The sequence below is a fragment of the Mus musculus genome, chromosome 9, assembly GCF_000001635.26.
Source record: "Mus musculus strain C57BL/6J chromosome 9, GRCm38.p6 C57BL/6J".
Classification (NCBI taxonomy): Eukaryota; Metazoa; Chordata; class Mammalia; order Rodentia; family Muridae; genus Mus; species Mus musculus.
Window position 1 is genome coordinate 103,520,957 of NC_000075.6, and position 26,805 is coordinate 103,547,761.

The following is a 26,805-nucleotide window of genomic DNA, read 5'->3' on the forward strand; positions in this document are numbered from 1 at the left end:
GGGCACTTGCACACACAAGTGCACATACACCACACACAGGACATACAAGAAATAAAACAGAAAAAAAGGAAAGAATGTGGGAGTTGGAGCAGAGCAGGCTATAGTGTAGCTATTTCCTCCAGTAGTGTCATGGCTCCAGCCACAGTGAAGTTGGTCCTTATAGAGGGCTTTAGAGGGCTTTAGCTCGTATCTGTGGTAACGCAACCAGCAAAACAATGAAACTGATAACTATTCCATGGGAACAGCACCGAGGCTGCTGTTGCTCTTTTGTGGGAGGAGGTGAGCCACGAGATGCTCTCCTGAGATTTTGCTCATCACTCATCTCTTGCCTCAGCTGCATGGGGTCTTGAGGGGTGGTCAAGTATAGAGGGAGACTGAAGGCTGCGCAGAGGTTGAGACCCTTCAGTGGCACAGCTGTTTGGGCTGCCTGTCCTCCTACAGGTTAACCCCAGTACACTCAATCGTTTCACCAGGCTGGATTTGACTAGATTCAGTTGTCTGATCTGTCAGTGTCCTCTGTTTCTTTATGCCTCCCCCGGTAAAACTATACAATTATGCTAAAGAACGCTTGCCCTAGCAAGGGTCTCCTTACACTGTTTTCTGAAAGTAGGCATCGGCCACTGGTGGAAAAGCATTTGAACGGAAGTGGCATCGGCTGTAGCTAATTTACTGGCAGCGGGGAGAATATTGACTGTAGACGCAGTGCTGGTGGCAGAGATGGCCAGCTGAGGACCCTTTATTTGGTTCTTCTCCACCCCAGGTACCGTGTGTTAAGTGCCTTAGTATTTTACCGGGTTGTATTTCCCATACACACCAGAATCATCTCATGCTCCAGGTTCTTCTTACAATGTGACGCAGATCTATGGACAGAGTCTGTGTTCCTGACCCTTGTATCTGTGACTACGGCAGGAGTGACCCTAAGTTCCAAGGCTAGGTCAGGAGTGAAGATGTGTCATAAGTCTGGGTGGAGCTATATCATACAGAGGTGGCTGGACAGCCCGGGGTGCACTTTTCCCAGAAGTAACTGCCAGACGTTCAAGTGTGAAAACCTTCAGCTGACTTCAGCTGGCACGAACAGTTCTCCTTCACCCGAGCAAATCCGACGGACCTCACTACAGACTGGGCTGTGGCGTATTTTTCATGTAAGTGGGTTCCTGGTCTTCTGCGGTTGGTTTTGAATCATTAAGAGTACCTGTGGACATTGCGTGTTTGCTGTGTTAGTGGCTGTTTCTTTGTTACTGTCGAGCAGTATTGGAAGACACGGACATGTCTACCATGCACCGGGTGACAAGCATGTCTGATATATTTCCAGCTTCCAATGAGGTTGCTATGGATGCTTTAGGGTTGTTCTGCAGAAGGTTGCTATGGACATTTGCTTAAGAGTCTGGGTGGACATATGCTTTCATTTACCTTAAGTAAACACCCAGAGGTGTTTCTCTGGGGCATTTGGTAAGTATTTGATTTCCAAAGAATTTTAGCATTTTGTATTTCTGATTTAAAATTTAATTGTTGATCGACAGGCTGACTGATTGATCAGACTGTAGGTTTTATTAGCACAATCTATAAGTCAATGTTGAGGGAATGAATACAGCGCTCCCTCCGACTTCCCCTCCTGCAGCACCTCAGGTCCTCACACCCGCAGGGAATTACATGCCTTTTCTGGTTTGCTTGGATGAGCGTGTTCTGGACGACCTCATTTTTCTCATGACAATGTATTCTGGATAGTGCTAAGGAGCCAATTCCCACAGTGCATCCACCTCAGATTCTCCCCCTCAAATGCTCCATTAGAAGACAGTTTTCACCTCAACTAGAGATAAAGGGACCCACTGTGGCCACCTCTCAGAGCAATGGACTAACCGAAGGTTCTGGAAGTATCAGGATTGAGTGATGTCCTGTGACAACCTGGTCCAGGCACTGAGCACCACCTGGGCTCTGCTACAGTGCCTCAGTGATTCGGTTCTGCCAACTATAGTGCAAAGGCAGCCACTTGAACCAACAGGGCTGGCTGTGTTTTAGCAAACCTGTATTTACAAAGTGATGTTCAGCTGCTGGGGGCAGCTCCTGATCTAGAGTATAGCAGAAACGAGCAGTGGAATGTTCTAGTAAAATTCTAGAGTGCTTTTCAAAGGCCCTCCATTTATGGTGGTCCCTCGCCTGCCATGCCTCCAATCCATTCCACCTCAATAAATCTGCCACAGCAGGGTTCAGGGGGAGGACGGGAAGAAGGAGGGGGAGTGGACAGAAGCAAGGGAGCCTGGGGGTGGGAATGGAAGGGAAGAGAGATGGGGGTGGGTTTGTCAAGAACAGAGGCCAAGGGCAGTAAACCTGACAAGAGCTCGACACCAGCTCCTTCAGAAACCACCACTCATCTCTTCTCTCCTTCCTCTAATTTACTCCTCCGCTCCCTCGCCCCCATTCACCCCCCCCTCTCCTTCCCCATGCCCATACTGTGCACCTGGAGCTGGAGAGGGGCCCCGTGCTTCACATCTGTATTAAATACATGTCCCACGATTGAGCTGAGATTTGGGGTTCTGGACCCGTCTGAGACTCGACAGTTCACAGCATTCTCTTTCTGGGGTCAATGACACCTTGCTTGGCTGGTCAAGTCAGGCCACCTGAGGAGAAGTGAGCTGTGGCCCATCAATCTGCATATGAGCTTGATCTGACCGAATCTGGCAGTGAATTAGGTCTCCTCATCTAACTGGCAGGTGTGGCAGGTGATAGATGGAACAGGTTTTTTTTTTTTTTTTTTTTTTTTTTTTTTTTTTTTTTTAACGATCTAGCTTAGCTCCTTGGTTTAAGCAGCTGTATTTTATCAAATCGATGTACTATTGTTTTATGTAACAGCAAGAGAGGGGAAAATTCCTGCTGATTAAATATGACACAATGCTTTCTTACACTTACAAGCATTATTCTCCATTTATGAAAGAGCTCCTTTTGGCTTGTCTAGACAGTTTCATCACCCCCCCTCCCCTCCTGTTATAGCGCATGGCGGGTAACTGCCAATCCTCTCCCAAGCATCTTAGGAACAGAAGACAGCCCCTGCTCAGCTGTTTTGACAGTGTCTTCTCTCCTCTGCCATCACATGGAACTTGGTGGTTCCTCTGAAATACGGAGTGGAAAGAATGCTTTTTTTTTTGAGCATTTTCTCCTCAAAACCTCACACTCCCGTCCTGCCACTCTGCTTGAAGCCCCTCTGCTCCAAGTCCCTTGGAACACACACTGTGCTGAGTCACAGGTCTTTGTGCAGACTTCAGACACAAGAGCAGAGGAGATGGCTCAGTCTGCCCAGTGCCCTCTGTGGATCCCTAACGTCCACACACTTTGGATCTGGAGTGTGCAGGAGGCATGCCTGTAATCCCAGAGCTGGGAAGATGGAGACAGGGAAAGCAATAGAGGAAGACACTAGATGTTGGCTTCTAGTCATGCTCGCTCTCTCTCTTTCTCACTCAAGCACACACACCTTCACACCATTAAACATAGTTCCTCAATTGAAGCACTGGAAAGATACCAATAGTTACTATTGGTATGTACTCACACTAAGTCACAAGTGTGGTCTGGCCCAGAGGGACCACAACAGGCAGCCTGGGCTTCAGAGACATTAAACTTACGTAGCAACACGAACTGGGATGAACATATGTCTTTAATTAACAAGGTCCTAATTTTGAACTTTAGGGGTTTAAGGGGAGACAAAACCAAAGCCTTTAAATAAACAGCAGCATCACTTTAACACGGCCATCCCTGAACACTCCAGGGTGACATCCAGACCCTTCCGGCCATGGCTGTGTCCTGGAGTGAGCAGCTCTGACCACTGGGTTCCTGCAGGCGCTCACACACAAAGCAGGAGAGCAGAGCGCCTGCCTCCTCCCTTCCCATGAGCCCAAGAAGGATCTTGGTTTGCATAATGAATTATTCATCAGGAGTGTGAGGTGCTGATCATTTTGAAGTAAGAAAATCAAAACTAAACCATAACTAGTTTTTGAAAAGCATGTGCTTAGCACATATGCCGAATGAACATGTAAAGGAAAAAGCCAAATTAGAAATTTATATCTCTGTTTAAAAAAAAAAAAAAAGATTCTATGACATTTAAAGTAAAATCTGACAGGCTCCTGCCACCAGCCGGGGAGGCTGCCTGGCTTCTTAAGCCACTCTCTGAGCTGGGATCGTGCCAGGATTTGCTTGGCAAGGTGTGGGGGAGGGGTCTAGGGAGGGCGTGCCAGAGGGGCGGCACCATGCTATCCACAGAGCTTCATCTCTAAGTCAGGGGTTTCAGAGGTCAATTCCAGGTCGGAGGCTAATGTTCTGTGCCTGGCCCTTCTGGCCCCAGCCTCTGTTCATTCTCTCTCATACTGGCTCCCAGAGGCACGGCTAGACTCGAACAAACACACATACAGGCCTTCATGCTTCTGCTCCATTCAGCTTACTGTACTAGATGAGAGTCCGGGCACAGCTAGAGGTGGGGCTGAGCTGTGTGACCCTCCGGATGCTGGCTTACTCTACTGTGCCCCTGAAACACAGCTGGAGTCTTTCAGATATCTGACCACGTGTGACAGAGCTACACATCAGTGTGAGGCCCTAGCTGTACACATCTGGGCATCCTACTGGCCGAGTTTCACTGGCATATGGTCTGTATGGTAGCCGCCATGTTTTTACTGTAGACATGGATGTATGCCTTTCCCCTCACCTCCCACATGGTTTCCAAAATACTGCAGGGTGATGTCCATCAAAAGGGGCAACTAAATAGTAGGTCTTGTGACAAAAACATCAAGATCGAGATTTCCCTGAGGAAAGAGACCAAAGGTCAACAAAAGCAGAAAAAGGCAAATACAGTGGGCAGGATCGAGTGGTCTCATTGCTAAGCAACCTTACCTAAGGACATAGCTAGCGCACTGATGCTTCCCGAATGTCAGGAGAGAGCCAGCGCCTCCGTGTGAAGGGAAGTTTGGGCAAGCAGGCTCTCTGATTAGACAATCACAGCCCTGTTTTCTTTCTCTGAAAAGGAGTGACTGAAGAAAGAGGCTGAGGAAGGCTCTTGCCCAGCTCCTAACTTGCCTCTCTGTCTGCAAGTTTAATGAATGAGTCTCCACACTCTCCCCATCTCTCTCCCAATTCAGATCTCACGCCCCAAGCTTCCTCTGTCAGCCCGGAAAGCACGAGGTGACAGGGTTGGCTCAGATTGCATAGCTGCTCTATGTTTGATTAAAGTCTGTGATGATTATGTTGTAAACGTGACAGGATCTAGAGTCATCTAGTAGACAAACCTCTGACAGACCTTGCATGTGTGTGAGGGAGTTCTGAGACCGAGCTAAGTGAATGGGAAGACCCACTCTGACTGTGGGGTTGCACCCTGGGCAGATGGGAAAGGAAGAAGTGGGTTGACTATCAGCATTCATCGTTCTCTGTCCCTGATGGGGTCTAACGTCACCAGCTGCCTAATGATCCCACTGCTACAACTTTCCACGATGATGGATGGCACTGAGTCAACCATGTCTTCCTTAGCTTATTCTGCTATGTATTCTGCAGTAGCAAGGAGAAACGTAACCAATGCAAGGTCCTAATTTGTTGGGTGAGAGATAGGTGGCTGAAGGAGGAACAGCCATGCTTGGTAGAGTCTCCTGCTCTCCCTCCTCCTAGAATGTTGGGCCTTCATAGGAGCCAAACTCACACTGGATTCAGACCATGTGTCTACTCTTGTAGGCTTACATGCTACCTCTTCATACTAAAAAACTAACAACACTTACACTTCAACGAAGGAAGGAATGCTTACCACAAACAGGCTTAAGACAAATCCATTCGTTCCTGGTCACTACCCACAACTAGTCTTGAACCTGCCATATAACCAAGGCTGATTTTGAACCCTGGTCCTCTTGTCTGCTTCACTGACTGTGTGTCATCCTTTTGCAGGGCCCAGGCTAATCTCTCTGTTGCTTCCATTTTAGTGTATGTACTGCTCAGGTGAACACCACCACTGTGTCACATCTGGGTTCTCACTGGCTTCCTTCAGCTTCTAGAGAAATCTCAAGGTCAAGATCACATATGTATGAGGTGTATGTCTGGTCTCTGCCTCTTTCAAAGATGGTCTCAGTATGAGGGCTAGATCCCAGGGGAAATGGCCAAGTGAAATGCTGGGATTTTCAGCAACTATCCCCTTACCTATGTTGATGTAAGGAGGGATAGAGGGTGAGTGTGGGTAGGCCAATAGGCTCTTGGGGTTTGGGAAGGAAAGCCAGACCTTAGAGACCTGTATGATACAGGTGTTTTTTTTCTACTGCCTCTTCTTCCCACTCACACCTCCATGTCTATAAAATCAATAGTCATGACCAAAGTTTATATTTTTCTGTGTATGTGTGTGGGCACATAAATGCCATGGAACACACATGGGGGTCAGAGAACAACTTGTGAGAGTCAACTCTTTTTCTCCCACAATGTGGGTCCCAGAGACCAAACTCAGGTCATCAGATTTAGAGGCAAGCAGCTCTACCCACTGAGCCATCGTGTCAGCCCCTGCTGCTTCCTAACTCCCTTTGACCTGCTTTGGAAGACACACAGCATGCAAAAGTGAAGGACACAGGCTTTGTAATTAGACAACAACAAGAACCCCAGATGCCGATGGCATTAAGTCTCTCCTCTGGCTCTCCTGCTGGGGACAGGTTGGAGACTTGGAATAGCGTCTGTGGGTATTCGGAGAGCAAATTGAGAAAGAGATCAGGTCTTAGCAGTGTGTGCACTCTTTGTCAACTGACTTCTGCATATGGTGTCTGCCTTTAATCACTTGTAGATCTTCAGACTTCTCTCTCTTTTTTTTTTTTTGTTTTTGTTTTGTTTTGTTTATTTTTGGTTTCGAGACAGGGTTTCTCTGTATAGCCCTTGCTGTCCTGGAACTCACTCTGTAGACCAGGCTGGCCTCGAACTCTTCTCTATGGGCAACAGAGTACAGACTCTCTGCTGTATGGGAAGGAGGCCCAAAGATCGGATCAAACTGAGTCATAGGAAGGTTAACTCTGGGACCTAGCAATCCAAAAGACCTTCCCTGGGATTGTACAAATCCCACTATCAAAGGAGTACTGTATATGGACTGCATCCCACATGTATAACAGAGGATCATGGGATGGCCCTTGCTCAGTAAACAATGTCATATAACCTAGAGATGCTAGTCATGTCAGTCAAGAAAGATCTGTCCTTTCAGGAGACCCTTTCCCTTTCCTCTGTAATTAATATATCCTGGACCAGGACATTGGGTGCAGCAAGGAACTCTTGCACCAGGGCCTGCCCCAGCTGCCCCTGCTCTGTACAGTATATCTTTCTGCATTCACTTCAATCTTTAATACATCTATAATTCTGGTACTGCTTTTCTATGTCTTGTTCAGTTCTTTGAGACACAAAGACCTTAGACAGCATGTTTAGGATGACTCTTGCTTCCACTGTAAGAGGAAAGCTCTGAAGACCAGACTTCTCCTAACAGCCGTCAACCAACCCTCTGGCCCCAGACCCACTTAGGTGCCCATTTTCAGAGGTTCCTGGAATTATGGCCAACTCCTGATCCCTGATTCTTCATTGCCAGCTAGGATTGCTTTTATGCTGAAGTCCCAGATCAGCTTGTGAAGTTCCCAGGCTGGCATGGAAGCTAGTCCCTTCTCACTGTGTGTTCCAGCTTCCTGGATTATGTGACTATAGTTAACTCTCCTCTTTTCTTGGTTCAAATCCCCTCACTACTGGGTATGTTGCTGTATACTTGTAAATCCCAGCATGGAGGAGGCAGAGCAAGAGGATCAGAAGTTCAAGGCCAGCCTGGATGATAGTGTGTTTTGAGGCAGTGAGAGCCTGCCTCAAAACCCGAATCCTTTTCTGTCCATCTAAAGGGGTTTCCATTAGATCTATGTGCCACGCTGTATTCTATTTAATCCACATTCAGCTATGCATTTGAACGCTTTGATCCAGTCATTGTAATGTTGATGGTAATTTACATAGACCCTATTGACTATTTTGGTGCCACAGGCATTTTCACAATATTACTTCTGCCAATTCAAGAGCTGGAAAGCCTTTCCATTGTCTAGTGAGAGTCTCTTTCAATTTGTTTCTTCAGTGTCTTAAGTTTTCATTATCTGTCACCTCTAGGGCAGAAAGGTTGGTTTATAGTTATAAAATGAACCTCATCAAGCTAATTTAAGCTTGGCTTTATGTTGGACTTCGTGAGTTACCAATGCCCATGATCTGCTTTTGATAGTTACTTGTGTACCTCTGTCAACCTTTTCCTTAGGTTATAATAGTTTTTAGACTCTCTCTTCCTGCTGTGTTGTTCTGTAGAACACTATATACTCACTATAGACTGTACCATTCATTAAAAAATCCTTTTCATAACCAAGAATTTTTCTCAATGAAACTTCTAAAATTTGCTTTTTTTTTTTTTTTTTTTTTTGATTAATGTCGGGATATATTAAGTGGAAGTACTTATCACCAGACACAAGCTTCATTTCCGCTCACGGACATAAATGTTGTTAGCTGTGACCCCATTCATGTTAGTTCATTCTTTTTATTTCATTGATTTAGTCATGATTCCTTCCACCGCCTGAGACAGGGTCTCACTCTGTAGTACAGGCTGTTCTGGAACTATTTAGCCCAGGCTGGCCCTCTCCTACCTCAGGCTTCCCAGATACCAGTATTACAGGTATGAGCCCTCATGTCCAGATATTTATCCCTCTTGGTTTTTAATTATATGCACTGTTATTGTTCTGTTATAATTATGCTTTTCTATTTATGCCAAACTTGGAATTTGGAGTCTATTATCTTCCTACTAATCGCCTATAAAAAAAAAAAAAAGAAATTTACCATCATGGGCCGGCCATCCTGATTTTTTTTTAAACAGTTGGTTCTTCTTTTAATAATGCGTTCTGAAGAACTCCCACCAAAACATCAATTGTTCTCCATTATTCTAATTGGATTTTCTGGTTAGTGTCCTGATGCCAGGGACACTATGAATTAGGTAAGCCTAAAATGGTCCTTAAAAAGAAAAATGTCCAAGGAAAAACCAGAAATCAGTGGATTTAACTTTTTTATTTAGTTGCCACAAAAAACCTTGGCTATAATGTTCATATTTGACTTCCTCTTCTCCTTTAGACTTAGAATAGTGAGCAGATCCCTGCCACAGAGTCTTAGACCAGTCCCAAAGAGGTGGGAAAGAATAACACTAAGAATTGTCCTCCAGGATCATGATTTTGGAAGTGTCTCTCACCTCCAGACACCCTGTCAGTCTCCAGATGATCCTAGCAGTGGGTTTGTACTGACTCCTTTCCTATGAGCACAGTGACACTTTCCATCCACACATGGCTTTAAAAGCTCACCTCAGCTCTCATCAGTCTTCCTGACAGCTTACTTTTATGAGTAGCCAAACTCATAGGATTGCTGTTTTGCCTAATGGGTCTTACTTGATGCATTAAAATTATTTATATATGTTAAAGTGTGTCCTCCATTTGGTTGTGACAACCTTCAGGGCAGAAAAGTTATCCCTTTTCTGAGGTATAGCCTTATAATGTAGCTCAGGCTGGCTTTGCACTCATAGTGCTCCTGACTTAGCCTCCCAAGTGCAGGGATGTAAGGTGAAGTTCAACCTCACAGCCACAGCTTATTGGTTCTTTCAGAGTGTCTGGCATCTCTCAAAATGCCAGCATGCAACCTTCCTAAGGACACATACACACTGACCCAACTCAGTACCTGTACTAATTGGAGTATTAAAGAAGTGTCTGAGGAGTATCTCCAAAAAGGCTTAAATAGAGAGGCTGAAGTATCACCCGGAGAAAGGTGGTGACTGACATAGAACATGTGAGGCTGGGAAGGTAGCTCAGTCTGTGAAGCAGGACAACTTGATTTTGGATCCCCAGCATCCATGCCAGCTACAGCACCACACATCTGTAACCCCAGGGCTGGGAGAGCCACTTGGATCTCACAGGCCAGCCAGCTTAGCTGAATCAGTGAGCCCCAGGTGAGAGATCCTGCCTCAAAAAGAAAAAAAAAAAAAGGGTGGAGAAGCCAGGGAGGAGTGCTCAATGGGTAAGTGGGTAAGGGCGCTTGCCATCTTAGTGTGAGGTCTTGAGCATCTACAATCCCAGTGTTCCTACAGGGAAATGGGGAGTAAAGAGAATACTCAGAAGTCCATGGGCCAGCTAGCCTGTGTGTGAGGTATCAAGATTACAGAGAGACCATGTTTCAGACAAGACAGAAGGTATAGATTGATACCCAAGTTTGTTCTTTGAGCTCCACACATACATGCTGTGGTGTTACTCAAACATCTGCATTCATACACCTGACTGTATGTACACACACACACACACACACACACACAAATAAGGTGGAGAGTGACTGAGGAATACACCTGACATTGACCTCTGACCCCCACATGCTTGTCTATGCTCATGAACATGTGCACTTGTCCATGCTCCCTCCCCAAATAAGCGCATGTTACACCCATGCTCAAAACCCTCTTGGACTCCATCGCTTTTGTTTTGGAGCTCCATGTAGTCCAGGTCAGCCTTAAACTTGCTTTGTAGGCAATGATGACCCTGACCTCCTGACCTTTCTGTCTCCAACTCCCAAGGGCAGGATTTACAAATTTGTACAATAGCCCAAGTTTTAACAATGGTCACTATCCTCTCCCCTGACCTGTCTCTCCTGATCTCTCAGTCAGCAGACTCCAATATCTTCTCCTGGGTAAACTTGAGCCACCTTTACCTCTTACCTCACTTGATATTGGGTTTGTGTGTCATATATGATCATGCACCTACATCAAGCTCAGCCCTGGTGTTTTCATAGTATTTAACATCACTTTGCTTATACTGTGTATCTACCGTTTGTAGTGAGGATTTGTTCTGTGAATATGTTTTTGATTTGATTCCAGGTGTGGGATAAGAGGCTGCTTCACAGCGGGTGATTATGATTTGCCTCGTGCACTAGCAGGGGCGTTCGTTATCTTTGCCAGCTGCAGATAGTTTCATTCTGGGGACTCTGGAGAGGGATGAATGGGAGAGCCCTGAGGAGGGCTCTGAGAAAGCTGCTGCTCCCCCCTGCTGTTGTGGTTTGTCAAGTGGTCATGAGCAAAGAGACAAGAAGTTGGAGCTATCCTGACAATGAAGATTGGACTTGCCTCAAGGAACCCAACACCCTAATCAGCAGCAAGTAGCTCATAGAGGTCTATGCTCCCTTTCCCCTCTAACCTTCTTTCTCTCGTACCTAGTGTTGGGGGGTTAGAAGGGATTAGGGTGGAATAAGGGAGGTATAGGTATAAGAACACGATAAATTAGCTAAAAAAATGGCACCAACAACCATTTCCATCTTTCCTAGAATGCAAGTATCAACAGAACAGTGTTCTTTGTTTTGCTAATGTATTTCTAACATCTAGAATAGTACCTAGAGACAGCAGATACTTAATAATTAAAAGTACAATGATTGACAGGTTGAATGAATGAGGGTGTTCATGCCTTATGGAAGCTGTGTTTGTTTCTAAAGGGGAAGATTTACCTCAGCCAAAAGTCTCTTAGTGAAATCAAATCCCTTGTTGGACTAGGTTCTTCTGGATGAAGATAGAAGTTATAATTTAAAGTCAAACCTCCTACTCCCACCTTCCATCCCAAGGCAGGGTCTTACTATGCAGCCCAGGTTGGCCTTAAATCCAAGATCTTCCTGTCTTGGGTCTCCTGACTGCTGGAATTACAGGTGTCGACTACCATGCATGGGTAAAATTTAACTGCAAAGTTTGAAGGCCATGACTAGACAGTACCACCTCTGTGTTACTGTTGGGAGCTCAAGATATCACTGTGTCATCTTCTGCCCATAGCTTCAGTGGGGGTATCTGTCCTCTTGGATACTTAAACTAGGCAGCTATGCTAAACTTTGTGTGCTGGCTAGTTTTTATGCCAACTTGACACAAACTATAGTCACCTTAGAAGAGGGAGCCTCAACTGAGGCATTTTGCCTTTGGAGATCAGGCTGTACTGAAGCCTGCAGGGCGTTTTCCCAATTAGGGATTGATTGAGGGTGGGCCCAGACATTATTGGTGGTGCCACCCCTGGGCTGGTGGTTGTAGGTGCTATGAGAAAGCAGAAGGCAGGCTGGGTAAGCTAGGAGGAGCAGGTCAGTAAGTGGCACTTCCCTATGGCCTCAGCATCAGCTCCTGCCTCCTGGCTTCTGTCCTGTTTGTGGAGTTCCTGTCTTGACCTTCCTTCAAGAGATTGTGATTCAGGATAGCAAACCAAATAAACCCTTTCCTCCCCAAGTGGCTTTTGGTCATGGTGTTTAATCATAGCAATAGTAGTAACCCTATGAGGGGTGTGTGTGTGTGTGTGTGTGTGTGTGTGTGTGAAGGCACTCATGCATGAGCAGGTACCAGTGTACAGCAGACCTTTCTGGAGGTGGATAGAACTGACCCCTGCATACCTCAAAATCATTCTATTTCAGTCCCTGTTGATCTCCTGATTCATTTTTCTTCCCTTCCTTACACTGGTTATTCATACCATGCCACATGCTCCTGTGACTGAGAAACATAGGAAAATGGCACACATGCACAGACAAGTTCTCCTTCAGTCAGCGTGAGGTTTCAGCATATGCCTTGGAGGACGTGAGCCACACCTGGAGGTCGCAGTTCTCCAAGAGAGACTGTGTGTGGTGTGTGTGTGTGTGTGTGTGGGGTGTGTGTATGGGTGTGTGTGTGGGGGCTGGCTGGCTGAAGATTAAAGGAAGGTGTTCTGGTGACAAATACAGAGACATCAGATAAGATGGGAACCAGGATTCTGACAATTTTCTCTTGCTGTGTTTTGATAGCAGAACAACAGCTATCTATTCTGGACTTTTAGAAGAAAAGGGAAAATCAGGGAAGCCTGGGTGGGGAGACCCCAGGCTCTGGCTTATATGAAGTCGATGCAATGGCCTTATTCTTAAGTGAAAGAGGGGCTATTGGGGATGCTCAGAGACTACAAGGGATGCTGAGTGACCCTCTGCTCCAAAGAGGATGCTATTAGCATTCCAAGACTGGTACAGTATAAACCTGGAACTTGTGGGTGCTGATCATCTCAGGCTGGTGAAGATTCTAGAAAGAAGCAGTAAAGGTGTTTGTAACCCATGCTGCATGGACCAGACATGGCATGCACTTATACCCTAAAACTGTAACATTTGTATGTATGTAGCTGTGCATCTTTTCAGAAAAGATTGTAAAAGAGGGCTGGGAAACTACCTAGTCTACATAGTAACTATTTTAGATGCTGTTCTCCAAGGAACTCAGCTGGCAGAGCAGGAAAGCACAGATACACATGAGAGAATGGGTGTGTCAGGCTGCCAGGGAAACTCTGGTTTTACAGCAACAGGAGGCGGACAGGAACAAAGCCTGGGTCGGCTGACCCTTGGAACAGGAGTAGGGTGGCCACTGAACTTTCCATGACGATGGAGATGTTCTGTGTTTGTGTTCTCCACTACGGCAACCACTAGCTTGCCCCTGACTAAACAACGACTACTAAGACTGGCAAGCTGAATTTTTGATCCATGAAAATGAAATTTTGCTCATGTGTGTTTATGCACATGTGTGCATCTGAGCGATCTTGGGCGTACCATCCACCTTGTTTTCTAAGCCAGGCTCTCCCTGGCCTGGAGATTACCAATTAGTCTAGATTGGAGGGTCAGGGAACCCCAGGGATCCACTCATCTCAGCACTTTGGTTCTAACATAAACATGATTTTTGTATGCGGGTGATAGGATCAAATGCCAAGCCTCATACTTGCCTGGCAAGCACTTTATTAGCAGAATTTTCTCCCTAGCCCCAAATTAACGTTTCAGAAGGACCAGTGGGTACTGGTTTTGAAGGGTAGATCTAAAAGTTCTTAAAATAACTACCTAAAACACAAGACGTCACAGGCTCAAAAGAACTCACCCAGCACAGAGAGGTTTAGCATCCATAGACACTGCCACTGGGCTGTGGGCAGCTTTTCATCCCTGGTCTTCCATAGGGATGACAAGAATCAGGTTCAGGGACTGAGGAGATGGCTGGACACCATGACAAAGAATCAGGGATATGATGGAGCGCGGCAGGAGACCGCAGACTCCCTTGCTCTCTGTCTCCTCCTGCTTCAGTTTGCTAAAGTGGCTGTAATGGGTCACTTGCTTTCCTGGTTACAGGGGCCTGCTGTGCAACGTGAATAAAGGAGAGAGGGCAGAGAGCCTGGGAGGAGATGTTGGATCCATCAGAATGGCTTTAAGGCATATTGGGTTTTCTTTCTCACCTAAAAAAAGGTCTTGAAATAGGCTTGCATCTGCCTTGGGGGCATTCACATTTCCCAGTAAGGCTGTCTGTCAGAGTCTCTGAAGGAACCTGTTCAATATTACTTTATCCAACCATCTGTGAGGGCCCCTCCAGGGGAGGGCTCGTCTGCTTACTCTCCTCACTCTGTTGGTGTTTATTGCTGCATATTCCGATCCCTGTAGGACTTTCTGCATAGGGAAGATATTAACCAGCCCTTAATGCCAGCACCCAGGGTGGAAATAGACCAGAACTCAGCACCTGGAGTCCTGCAAGTTCCCTAATGTTAGTTTTTGTTATAGCTGATGCAGTGGTCAGATATTTTCCAGACATCCAGCATCTTATGCCAGCAGAGTCCCTCCCACTGGGACCTAGTCTGAGTCTGCTGCTTCCTCAGTCCTCTAAGAGGGGAAAATCACACTCTGCCCTCCCACAAGGAGTGTCCCTTTCAGCAGCACCCGGGACATTTGCCCCTTTGAAGGATCCTAACCGTGATCTAGGACATTTCACAATTTAGTCTCTAGCCAGGAAACCCAATGCTGAGTTTTAGAACTTATTATTATTATTATTATTATTATTATTATTATTATTATTAATTTTTCCACGAACCGACGTCTGGCGGGTCTACCTTCCTGGTTCTCACTTCCCCATCCACCATCATTAGAATTCTCCTGATAAATATTAATAAGATGGCTTTCAAGTTCTCGAGTTTTAATTAGGCAGGTCCTCAGGGAAATGTGTGTATCATGGACACAGGGGAAGCCACGCTTGGGGAAAACAGGAAAGAAAGGAGCTATCATTAGTATGGGTCCTTGGGGACCGCGTAGCCATGTAGCTTGGTTATAGATAGCACAGATACAGTTGTTACGAATGGGTTCCAGGTGCCTTCGGCGCCCCAGTGTTAAGTCTCAGAAAACCAGGATGAAAGGCTGAGGTACCAGCAGTTCCAGCATCCCTCCGTACCTTTGGCTCCTCCCAGCTCTCCAGCATCCCTCAATAATGTGGCTCCTCCCAGCTCTCCCAGCATCCCTCAGTACCTGTGACACCTCCCTGCTTTCCCAGTATCCCTCAGTACCTGTGGCTCCTCCCAGCTTTCCCAGCATCCCTTAGTACTCGTGGCTCCTCCCAGCTCTCCCAGCATCCCTCAGTACCTGTGGCTCCTCCCAGCACTTCTTATCCTGCTGCCTACCCTAAACTTCTCCCTCTCTGGGGCTGGGCTCCCACATCCCTTCCCCACCTGATTCCTATATAACTCATCCATTTGGCTACCCTGCTCTTGTTCACTTGGTCCATGCCTCCTCTATTGTTCTCTATTCTGCGTGTGCTCTCCTCTCCTGGTCCAGTTTAGTCTGCCAGGCATGTTCAGGCTGGACTCTTCCCTCTGCCTGCTTTCTCCCTTGTCTTCTCCATACTTTAGGAGTAGTCATGCCCTCTTCTTTTTATTTCCTTTTCTCATTCACTCAGAGCAACAGAAGTGACGCTTTGGCTATTCAACTCAGATGCCGAAGCCTGCTCTGGCTATTTGTTGTTGGTGGTTTAAGGTATAGAGACGTTTGTCTAGTTCCTTTTCTTCTACTAGGAGGTTGAATTGGCCCACAACCTGTGCAAGGGAGGTCCTAGGAAGTGTGGACACGACCCACACTCCAGGGCTACCTTTCTCTCAACCCCATGAGATGATGAGAGAGAATGTGTTCACGTTCACCATCGGGGTCTGTGCCTGCAGACTCACTCTGTTCAGCTCAATGTCTCTTTCCCCAGACTCCATCCATATGGAGAGGTTGAGAGACATTATGTTCAACTGTCTTCAAAGATATTAGACTTACTTTTTTCATGTGTGTGTGCACGTGCCACTACGCACATGCTGGGATCAGAGGACAACATTTGGGAGTCTGTTCTCTCCTTTCAGTATGTGGGTCCCCCGAACAAACCCAGGTCACCAATCTTGGTGGGTGACAAATGCCTTAACCATCTTACTGGCCCTCAATTTTTTATTATTATTATTTAAACTTTATTATGCACAAGCTATCTAAAAGTAGGCAGAATAGTAACACTGTGACCCTTCTGTGTACTGGCAGCCACTATGTCCACTCCTCAACTCCCCCCTTCCCTGTATTGTTTGGTGGTAAATTCTGGGCATCTCACAATTCTACTTTAAGGTCCACCCTAACCCACTTTCCTGACATGCTAGGTCATCAACTCCCATCTCTATGAAGTAAATCTCAAATATCGTGTGTCTGGCGTGTTTTTTTTTTTTTTTTTCTTCTTCCCCGAGACAGGGTTTCTCTGTATAGCCCTGGCTGTCCTGGAACTCACTTGGTATACCAGGCTGGCCTCAAATTCAGAAATCCGCCAGCCTCTGCCTCCTGAGTCTGGGATTAAAGGCGTGCACCACTACACCCGGCGTCTGACATGTTTTTAAGGGACCTTTCCTCCCCTTAGTCTGAAACTGTCATCTGAGGCTGTCATCTGTTCACTAGACAGAACCTTATGTGAATGAATACATGAAGACAGGTCTGACCTGGACATACAAGCTGGCAACACAAGATCTAGGAAGCAGGACGAGGTGGAACACTGAGGGAAGACACAGCATGTTTAGCAAAACCAACCATCCCCTCCCCCAAGCCCAGACACACACCCAAAATAGGTGAAGAGACACAGGGCTGACACATGTTCCCTCGAAGCCAGCTGGTCTTGGTGTCCAAGATCTCCATTTTAGAAAGATTCACCCCAGAAAAATTATCACCCATTCATTAAATAAGGCTTTTTTCTTTGTTTTTTGATCTCTCCCTCATTTCTCTCATCCGTCTCTTCTCTGCTCTTTCTCCCTCACCTCTCTCTACTTTCTCTCTCCTTTGTTGTGGGTTTTTCTTCTGCATCTCTTCTGGCTGCCCCCCCCATCCCCTTAACCTTTTCTTCAGAGGACCAAGACTTAGCCCAAAGGCTCTTCCTAGCTCTGCTCGGTCCTGAAGCTGCTCTCCATGGCAACAGAGGCTGCCTCACACTGTGAGACCCAGCAAGGCAGGGGAGGGGGAGGCTGGCAGAGAGCATACATCATCTAAAGGCAAGTGACTTCTTTCTAGGTTGTTTTGGAGAAGGAGGACAACCCAGCGCATTTCTGGGGAGGTGACAAACTGAGGTGATGATGGCACTTGGCTGCTCCCGCTCCTCAAACTGTGGTGAGGTTTATTTCCCTCTCCAAAGCGAAACTGTGAGGTACAGGGGAAGAAAAGACAGGAGGATTCATTGCTTAGATGCACCCCCATTGCACCCCCCACCCCCAAGTGCCATGCAATGGAGGGGACTTCCCATCTTCTCCCCCAGGCAGAGGGAATGCGACCCTGGCAGAATGAATCCTCCTAAACAGTCCCCTAGCCTCCTCGGGAGGCCTAATCATCTGCAGCCTGACAGGATGTTTAATCATCAAGGAAGTGGGTACCACACAGTGCAGGTGTTTGGGACGGGTATACTTGGACCTTTGCTTTAGGGTGTGTTTTGTTTTGTTTTTGTTTTTGTTTTTTGTTTTGGTTTTTGTAACCTCCTGCCCTTGAGAGCCCGCAGGCTGTGGGGAAACTGTTGCAACTTTTACTCTGGCTATGCAAATACACAAAAAGCAAGCAAAGCAAGTGAAAGGGAGGCTGAAGGCTGGGGAGAGCTCAAAGTGCCTGCATCAGGACCTGGGCTCCCCATCCCCATCCCCATCCCCCATATAAGAAGCTGGGCATCACAGTGCACATCCCTGATCCTAGTGCTTAAGAGGTGAGGCCAGATGGGACTTACCAGAGTTCAGAGGATACCTCATGCTGACCTCTGGCTTCTATACATACTACACACACACACACACACACACACACACACACACACACACACATACAAACACACACAAGCAGAACACACAGCACACACACATACACACAGAACACATATACACTACACACACCATATACATTCTATACTCTACATACATAGACAGAGATACACTTTACAGACACTACACATATACACTACATACAGTGCACACATTCTACACACACAGACACAAGGCATAGTCTATACACACTACATACATATACATATATACACACACACAGAACCCGCAGCACACACACACAGAACACACAGCACACACATATACACACATACACACATACCCCACATACACTGCACACACAATATACATTCTATACTCTACATACATAGACACAGAGATACACTTTATAGACACTACACACATACATTACATACAGTACATACATTCTACACACACAGACACAAGACACACTCTATACACACCACACACACACACACACACACACACACACACACACACACACACACACCTCTGTGGGACTGTGGGCCATGCCAGGAAACTTGATACAGTTGAGTGGGTTCAGAGACAGTCAGTGGCTCCCTGCTTCCCATTAGATTTCTGACCTAGAACATGTGCCACACTTCTCACATAGGCAATGTGATTTCTGGTCATGTAGCCAAAAACAGTTCTTTATGCTAATGAGGCCCTGAGGGTTTAGCCAATAAGCTTCCCTTTCCAGACATTCCTCCCTTCAAAAGGTATTCAATCTCTTGTCTATCCTGAGGAGATGGTGGGCACCCATTTTTCACGATGAACAGTTATAAACAGTTTGAAACCAAGATTGCCTCTTCCATCAAGAAACGCTGTAGGGAGCACGGAGAAGGTCTTTGCCTACAGGCCCCTCTGCCCTCCTAGACAACTGCTGCCTGGCTTGTTGAAGTCTGCAGCCCACAGGCCCCCTCCCCAACTCTGTTTCCAAACTCCTCACAACCCAGCAGCTCCTGGATGTCCAGGAGTCCTCATCGCATACCTGGGGACCCCTAATCTCCTTTCCCGACTCCTGTGTGCAGCAACTGGATGCCTAGGAGTCAGGGAACTCCAGCTTTGGGCCTCCCACATCCTAGGCTGCAGTTTTTCCAACCTCTGAGCAATGCTCAGTACTTCCCTAAAAACCCAGCACCCGATGGTGGGGGAGCTGGGTAAACTAGCCTAGTGCTCCCCCCGGGGCAAAACATGGACCCACACACACACATCTCCAGGATGTTCTTCCTGCTCTTCAATGGTGCTTTTGTTCTGGGCCTGTCTGCAGAGATAAGACCTAACAAAGCTTTTTCATTCACCAGCCAAGCTGTCACATGCCTTGGGCATCAACGAATTCATGTCCCAATGTGTCACATGCTTAAACAACCGCACATTTTCCTTAGGAAAGAGCCCCCATTTCAAGTCTGAGGGTGGATTATTGTACCCCTCTGGGATTAACATTCCTAGCCTCAACAAGACAATTTCCATGGGGCCAAACAGTACAGACAGAACCTAAGGAAACCCCCAAGGAGAGGAACGTAGGTGGTTCTGGGAAAGGAGACCTTCAGCAGATAGCGGTGCAATACCAAGCACAGCTGGAGAGCAAGCAAACTGCTGGAGAGCAAGCAAACTAGGATACCAGCGCCTCTCTCCTCAGCTGCGCCCCCGTGCTGCGGGGGAATCTCCCAGAGCTCCTTCAGAACGCGGTTGGCTCTGCTCCTGCCTGCCCATGTCCTGACAGGCTTTTCAACTGTTTTGGTGCCCACCTGAAACATTCACAGAAATGGGTTCTGTCTGGGCTCTTCTCTGCCAGAAGGTGGGATTCCTGCTCTTGACCTTCTGGGTTGGAGTGGAAAGCAGAGGAGGGGGGAGGGCAGAGAAGCCACTGAAGCACACACTGTCCATGCTGATCTTGATGCATCTTCCGCAGCGGGAGCTCATGGCCCTTCTCTGTACCGTGGTCAGGAGGGTTTCTGACTCCATTGAAGAGCCATCTGGAAGGTTAACATGTGCAGAGTTGTCTAGGACCCAAGGGAGGCCCAGGGAAAGACTTTAGTAATGCTCAGTCAGGTTTATTTGGATAAATTGATATTTTTCTCATAATAAGCCAGGCTTTGTGATGCTCAGGGTAGGATCCCGAGTCAACCAAAAAGCAATAATTACATGGTTTAAAAAAAAAATATATATATATAGTTTCAAATCAGGTCCGTTGCTTTGAGACTATGAATTTGAATTCCCTTTCTCTCGACACTTGGCAGTCTTTGGAGCCATTCATGACAAAAACAAATGCCCCTTTTTCTGAGGGACCACCATTTTTCTCCCAAGTAGGGGCAATGTGAGCACACTCAGCATTTGCATATAAAGCAGACAAAGGTACCGTCCTTTGGGTAGGTGGTCCTACATGAAGGGACACAGCTTGGGAAGTCCACTGGGGGCCTTTGTGTTATGACAGACATGAACAACTCTATCCATGGACAGCCCAAGGCAGAGAAGCAGCTAGTGAAGCAGCTAGTGAAAGCCAGTCACACATTAGTATGGAGAATGACGTCGACGGCATGGCGGGGCCTGGGTAATTAATTTCCTTCATTAAATTCTTCTGGAGGTCACTATGGCTATTTCATGGAGAAGGGCTTTAAACATTTGCTGAAGCCTCTGCAGTTAGGGAGTGACAGGTATAGTAGTTGAACCCAGATCTCTCTGATCCCAAAGCCATGCTCTTCCTACCTCACTTGTGGAGGTTAAGACTGTCAACTCGACAGGATCCAGAATTGCCTAGGAGACAGACCTCTGGACATGTCTATGAGGAGTTTTCTAGATGGGGTAAACTGAGGAATGCATGCCATAGGACCAGGAGACTCACATGCCTGCCACTGTGATTTTTCTGCCTTGATGGGCTGTATCCTCTCATGATGCCCAAATCACTTCTGTTGGGCATTTTGTCACATCGAGAAAAGTAACTAAAATGTTCAGGAAACACGAAGACACCGACAGTGTGGATCCTTTCTTCAGGGGTGGAAATCCATTGGGAGAGGTAGTCAGGATTCAGGAAAACATTCACGATGAGGGAGAGAGAGGAAGGAGAGATTGAGAGAGACAGTCTGATTCGCTGCCGGATCTTAGCAGCTCAAGACCCCTGGGAGCCCAGACCTTCAGGATGAATGGATCTGATTGTTTTTGCGATTCCTCCTGGTCGTCACAACCACCCTCCCAGGCCATCAAGGTAGGAGGCTTTGCTCAGGATTATGAAGCCAGTAACACAAACGGCAGACTTGCAGCCTTTTCAACAATCACCTTTCCCCACATGGAACAGTTTCCTGGGTTCTTGGGTGTGCTGGGCCCTGGGGCTGTTTCTATCAAGGCTTGAGAGGCAGGACAGGAGTCTCCAGTGGGCAGAAGTCCAATGTCTGTATCAGGTCTAGAAACCAGGACAGTGATGGAAGTGACATGCACTGTGCTCTACTGCAGGGGAGTAGGGAGGGTACAGGTGGCCAGAGCAACTCGTTTCTCAGGCAGCTGAGGGCAGAGTTTGTCCTTGGTTTGGTTTTACATTTTATTGTGGAAAGTTTTTCAGCATATATAAAACGGACGCAGAGCTCAGCATTCCCCATGTGCCTGTCACTGGGCCACAGCAGCCAGGACAGACGCAGCTCCTTTACTCTCCAGTCCTTTAGGGCTCAGTTCGTCCCAGACAGTGAATATATTCCAGAAATATGTTAGTATGGATCTTGAGAGGACTTCCTTCAAAGACCTAATCACTGTAGTGTCACACATGATAGATAATGAAAAATAAATTTATAATTCTAGCTAGCTTAGAATGCAAACTCCTCAATCTGATCAGTTTTTCCTTCTTTCTTCTCTCAATCAGCCAATCAATCAATCAATCAATCAACCAACCAATCAACTAGGTATCTATCATCTGTCTGTCATATCTATCTATATCTATCTATCTATGCTTTTTTTTGAATGAGAATCTAAATAAAGTCTATCCACTAAAATTTGTTATCTCTAAATAATTTTTAATTGATAGGTTATATTCTCTCCCCTTTTTTTCTTTTTCCTGCAATTTACTTGCCCAAAATACTAGGTGATTTTATCTGATACAGTGCCTTGGGTTCTGGATTTAATTGCGCATACCTCATCTAGGAGAGATTTTCTGGGGTAAAAGAGGTGGTATTTATAATGACACGTCTAAGTATAGTAGATACAGATTTTGGAATCAGAACTGGCTTTAAATCCTTGGATTACAACTAACAGCATGACTTTTAGCAAGATTTTTAGTTATTTCCCCATTTCCTAATGTATATCATGGGCTTTGAAGATGATAACATACCACAGATGGTGGATTCTAAGAAAAGCTCTGAAAGGGGCGGTTACAAATTAGTGTGCAATAACCTTCACACCCACTTTATCTCTTCTCTGTCTTTTCACCAGGGCTGAAAGGACCAGTGTGTCTCAGGTCACCACCCCAGGGCTCAACGCCCTTCTTGGGCAGTTTAAGGACATTAACTGGCACAAAAGAACACTGCTTCTGAGTCACTTTTTAAGTCTAAAATACAACTTGTTTCTTAATTTTCCTTGTGTCAGGTACCAGAGTGCCACCATTGATCACAGCTCTAAGAGGGTGTTTGTGAAGTCAGGAAGTAGTATTCCACGCCTTTAATTCCAGCACTCAGGAGGCAAAGACAGGAGGATTTCTGTGAGTTCAAGGCCAGCCTGGTCTATAGAATGAGTTCACGAGGGAAACCTCACAGTCCAACTAATTCACCAGGTGGATGGTGGTCAGAACTGTCCCCTGTCACCCACTCTCAGGTCCTGTCTGCACTTTTCCCCTTCCCATGCCAAAGCCCCACCCTTCAACCAAGCTCTTTCCTGGCTTCCACGCAGGCCCAGCTCCTATCTGTTTGTTCTTACGTGTGTCAGTCCTACAGGTGCTAAGGACTTGGACTGTTATGCTGCTCACAGCTGAGTCCCCAGCTTCCACCTCAGTGTGTGTCCCCTGCCCCTGCCAGCAGGCATCTAGTTCACACTGGCTGCGGCACTGAATTATATTAACTAGCCCTTTCAACCACATCCACTGATCCCTCTCGTCAAGATGACACTAAAGGTTACAAGCTGTTGCTATTAGTTACTACTCTTCAGGGTTTTGCCCTGCTTGTTTCAAAAACTGGTCTAATGTTGAGCTCCTGTGTTGAATTCATGGGTTTTTTTTTAATCTATTGCTCTATAAGATATCCATGCAATGTATACATTTGAAAGCACAAGAAGAAAATCTCATTTCTTTTATAAAACTCATATTATTCACACATGTGCCAAGATCTTCAGGACTTGGCCAAAAAAAGTCTCCCTTCCTTTGTGCGACTGTTTATTGATTCTTTAATAATGACCACCCTGAGAGGCCTGAATAAAGGGGAGGGAAGAGTATGGGTTTTTAATATCTATCACATCATTAGTCATGGCCATGCATTTGTCCCTGACTACTTGATCCAGATGGGTAATAGCCATGCTGTAGAGTTTGCTAGCCCAGGATCTTTGAATCTTTTTCCAGTCACTCACACCAGCATAGCTGGAATAAATCCCCATTCTATTGGAGGTCTATAAACCCTCCTTCCCTGGCCAAGCTGGCTTTTCCAGGGTCATTTCTGTCCTGATTAATGCTAAGATGCCAATCTCCATCCCTTCTTCCTACACGAAGTGTGTTTTCCCACCCACACTGTGAGCCTCTTGTTGGTTGTCTTCTGACTCAGAATCCAGCTTTTCCAGCCTTTATTTTTGACAGTTATCCTGGGCAGCCTGCTGGCTTATGTTTTAGCATTTCCCCCAGATTTGGTTCTTTCTGGGGTCTTGCATACTAAACATCTAGAACCAAGTATGTCTACCCCAGCAGGCCTGATTCTCCATCCCCTAGGGACCTTGCCAGCTGGGTCCTGTAAGGACAGGAGGAAGATGCTGACTCAAGCTTATCTTCTAGCTCTTCCAGAGGTGTGGCTACATCTCCATCCATGAGGACATGAGAAGGACTCTCTTTCCTACCTCCATCCCTTATCCTGTGATGGCAAGGTCCTCTGTTTTTAAGTGTCAGGCCTCTTTAGTTAAGAACTGGGCATCGTGATGTCACTTAGAGCGCAGCCTTCTCACTGGGACGAAAGTCAACCTAGGGCCCCAGCTCCCCCAGGGACGATCTAAAGGTAAAGGCTCTTCAGTGTGTACCTTTATAACTGGCACTCATTTTTTTAAACGGATACTTTGAAAGTGCAGTCTCTTTAACTTCTGTCATGATTAAGCTCTGGTGAATAGGGATAAACTATGGAAAGAGGAGCCAGCTGAGAGCCCCCTTCACCTCCTTGTGTATGTATGTGTGTGTGTGTGTGTGTGTTTCCTGTTTTCCTTGCTTCGTGTGACTAATGGAACGCCCAGTGACACAGTACCCCAGATGGAGAGCAGATGATGATTAGAGGCTGTACTTGTCTTTGTGTTCGCCTCACCCTCCCCTTTTGTTATAGGAGAAGCTTGATGGGGGTTCTCTGGATTTTCATAGTGGGGTGGGGGCTGCTTTGGGGACATGTGCTGACCAGAGCTGCAGAGTATGTGTGTGCACAGATGAGAGATACCACTGTGCATACTGTTTCATTGCATATCAACATGTATTGTAAAAAAAAAAAATCATTTTTTTTTTCAAACCAATGTTCATTTCTTCAAGATTTTAAGCTATGAGATTGGTCTCACTGCTGCTTCTTTGGGTCTTTATTTCAGAGACAGCCCCCTCCCCCTTTGGCTGCAGCTTCAGCAGTGCTTGAGTTTGGTGCAACCAACCCATGGATGAGGCTTCTTGGGGGAAGCTGTGACCCTGGAAGAGGCAGGGAGGGAGAAGGCTGCGGTGACTCATGCTTCCAACTGGACTGGCTCATCAAGTCTGTTTTTGGCAGTTACCAGTGAACCAAGCACCGGTGGGCCTTCCAAGTGAAGAGACCCACGTGCTTTTGTTTGTTTGTCTTCCGTGGACAGAGTTTGGTCTCAGTCTCACTTTGGATGTTCAAGTTGAGGTCCCAGGGGGATTTATTTCTATACCTCCAAACCATTCCTCATGATGAAAAGATGGGAATGAGACACGATCTTCCCCAGGAACATAAAGAAAGACTCTAAGGCTTTGAGTGGTTCTTCTGTGATGCAGATCCCCCATCAACTACTATGTCAGCAAAGATAACTCACTGAACTGCTGGCTTCATCTTCATCCATCAAAACAGGAGATTGGTCTACGCCTCCACTTTCTTAAGCGGGATACAGAGTAAGGAAAGCTCTGAACTCTCAGAAGGCACTTCCCATGTGCCGGGCGTTGTTAAAAGCACTTGGCCAGTACTATATTGCCATTTGGTTCCCTCAATGTATGGACAAGTTTCCCGTATGACAGTGGGGAAACTGAGGCACAGCAAGGGTAAACAACTTCAAGATTATACAGCAAGAATACCATGGTGCCAAGTATCTCCACAGGCAGGAAGTAAGGCGATCGAAGAGCTTATTCCCATAGTTATTACAGTAACATCTTTGTGTCTCTATCCCAAAAGCCACAAGCTTTGGTGTTATGCTGAGACATTTCTAAGCACCAGGATATACAAACACTAAATTGAGTATGTGTCCTTGCTCTGAAGATATGTGAACGGCCTATCCACCTGTGCAGCACCCACACGAGCGTCATGCTTGATGCTATAAGCAGCTCCCTATGAGCCACCAACCTCTGAGACCAGGTGAAGAAGCGGTATAGTGTGTGTGGTGCAGCTGTCTGGCTCCCTTGGTGACAGTGGAGACAAACGGCAACGTTCAGAGAGGCAAAGCAACAGAGAATGAGGGATGCTGATGGAGAGAGGCTGTATGCCCACCGTTTCCCAAAGTACACATGTACTTAGAAGAGCATCAGACTAAAACGGAGGGGCGTCTCGAGTTTTCATGCTATCACCGAGATCATCCCAATAACCATGCCGTGCTTATGAAGGCCGGTTACCATCCCATCCTGCCTGGTTGTGCCTCCAATCAGCGTTAATTTAAACCACAAAGCTGTCATTCTCTATTAACTGGGTGGGAGCCGGGACACATCTTGGATCTGTCAGCCTCATTTTCTCAGTGATTAAACACATTCTATTTTTTCCAAGTATTACCCTTTCCAATAAAGTCTTAGCCATTTCTTTTGAGCAGCTCGTTTATCTTGGTAGAATGACATAGGGGGGAAAAAAAAACCTAAACCTTAAGCATTCCTTAAGGAGTACAGCCCCATCCATTTATGCATGGACAGGGATGACAGGAATCAAGTCAGGGAAGCTTTCAACTACAGATATTAATAGAACGGCGGCGAGGAGTTAATCTTCTATTAGATTACTGTGGATAGGGAAACTGCCATCCAATTGCTAGCTGCTTTCTCTAATGCTAATCATCCGTGCAGTAGGGAAAAGGCTTAAATACACATTAGAAAGGTCTGCAGCCTTTAATGCCATTATAAACGCTGCCTTCACAGGGGGTAGCTATTACTTGTCGTGCTGGGAGCAGAGGCACAGCTTCACAGGGTCACAGAGAAAAATCTAAATATGTCTCTCCACAAAGAAAGCTGAGTGTTTACTCGCTCCAAGGGGAAAGCGCTAGTTATACCAGGGGGAAATGAGATGATCTTAGTTGGGTGCTGAAGAGGACGATCCACGAAGAACGGACGGATGTCATGTGT

The 26,805-nt window shown here is 46.4% G+C and overlaps 1 protein-coding gene and 1 long non-coding RNA gene across 10 annotated transcripts in view; one reads left to right on the top strand and one right to left on the bottom strand.

The window, feature by feature from the left end:
* Tmem108 (transmembrane protein 108) overlaps window positions 1-26,805 on the bottom strand; it is a 278,965-nt gene that overhangs the window by 38,021 nt on the left and 214,139 nt on the right. The gene's annotated exons all lie outside the window — the stretch shown is intronic.
* On the top strand, window positions 962-26,281 carry Gm32743. Its single transcript, XR_379793.3, has 2 exons — window positions 962-1,142; window positions 24,852-26,281. It is a non-coding gene; the product is annotated as a predicted gene, 32743 (long non-coding RNA).